This window comes from Leguminivora glycinivorella, chromosome 15, assembly GCF_023078275.1.
Source record: "Leguminivora glycinivorella isolate SPB_JAAS2020 chromosome 15, LegGlyc_1.1, whole genome shotgun sequence".
Lineage (NCBI taxonomy): Eukaryota > Metazoa > Arthropoda > Insecta > Lepidoptera > Tortricidae > Leguminivora > Leguminivora glycinivorella.
The window spans coordinates 21,424,073-21,426,059 of NC_062985.1; positions in this window are offsets into that span (position 1 = coordinate 21,424,073).

Sequence of the window (1,987 nt, forward strand, 5' to 3'; positions counted from 1 at the left end):
AGCGATAGGGATAGCGATAGGGATAGCGATAGCCATAGCGTTAGCGATAGCGATAGCGATAGGGATAGAGATAGGGATACGGATACGGATACGGAAACGGATACGGATACGGATAATATGGGTATCGTTAGAGGGATACGGATAACCGGTCGGCGGTCTCTTACAATCAAAGTGCTCTAAGACGATCGTTGTTTGCTTGCTTGAAGATTACGTTTGCGATAAGTATAAGCAAAATGTAAAAAATTGTAAGGGATAATAGAAAAAAGTACTTTTTACCCACCGATCATATAGTGTCGAAATACGGGCTATGTGGGATGTTTATAAAGGTTTCCCCAGCGTATATAGAATTACCTACGCTGTGGTCGATGTGTAATATTTCTACAATCATTTCAAGCAAAAGTATTATGTGCAATCGAAATAATCGCAGATAAATATACCAGAGAAACCTAAGGATCCAAATGAAAATCTTAATGAATACTTTTATTACGCGGGCGAAGCCGCGGGTAAAAGCTAGTGAATAATAAAATACCCAATATACATTCCGATTTTCAGAAGCTACAAAATCGCACACCATCAACTTAGTTATCGATTGTGCCCATAAGAAAGACGCGTGCCTTGATTCATATTGTCATACCATTAAAGTTAACATTTGTCGAATCCGCGCCAATGTAAATGGCTCGACCTACCCTCAAGTTACGGCAGTTTATCAAAGACCTAATGAACTCAGCGTTAGAGGCAAACACGCGTCAGGGAACCGCGAACTACTCTCATTGATCTGTGTTTCTTGATTGAGTGAAGTGGGTAGCTTGCTCCGGGCGACGGAGTAAGGTACAGTCAGCTGCAGAGAAAAGTACTCCTTGCATACAAATTTGTACGTAAGGGGATCTACTTTTCTCTGCAGCTGACTGTACCTATGAGTCGGAAACTACCCATTCTCATTGATCGATAGTTGCTGGAGGTAGTTAGTAGCCTGGAGGTAGTTAGTTTGACTCAATCAGTTAAAAAACAGAAATGAAAATTTTGTTTTCCCCTCACTAGCTCGGAAACACTAGTTTTGTCCCTTAATACCAGCGGGTGAAAACGCATTTTATCCACTAGTGGATAAAGTAATTTGACCTTGAATAGAGGCAAATTTTCTGCTTTAAAACTGATAAAAGTGGGTTAATCTAGTGATGAAGATGTTTTACCACCTGTGGAACTACTGGAAGCAGTGATAAACACGTTTTTTGGGTTGTACTTTCCTCGCTATTGTGAGGGGAAAAGTTTTGTGTTACTTCGCTCGTGGTTCAACTATAGAATCCTTTCGCTTGCTCGTTTTTCAATTCCACACTCGGCGTTAAAATACAACTTTGCACTCTTGTATAACAAATAACAATTCTTTACCCTTCTTTAGGGAAGTTAATAGTTGTGACAACGACCTACAGGTATAAAAATATAATATGTACTATAGCTCCAAAATGACTGCACAGGAATTGTGCCTGGCAACTCGATTGACAACAAAAACAACAATAATGATTATGATGCCGCGCAAGAGAAATAACACATAGTGCATAGTACACAGGGAATTTTCATAATTGAATGTTTCGGGAATTAAAATTCGGTGTTCTTAATAATTATTGATATTGAAGTGCAAAACGTGCTTCACGTATGCGTCAATCATAAAGATTGTAGAAACTATAACCGAATGATAAATTCGATATTACCTCAGCGTGATATCTTTATAGGTAAACTTAGTTTCATCAAAGAGCTAATGAAATAAAAAGAAGCCGAGAAAAACACGCGTCAGCGATCGTGGAGACACGCCTTGATCCCGCCCGGGGCAAAGCACTAACCCATTTGAGCCAATCAGTCAACAAAGAAATGAAAATATCGACTCTTTTATCGGTTCTCTTGTAAACATATGACGTAACAAAAAAACCGAGCCTAGTGCGAGTCGGACTTGGGCATCGTTAGAGGGTTCCGTACAAAATTTAAAATTACTAAAAAT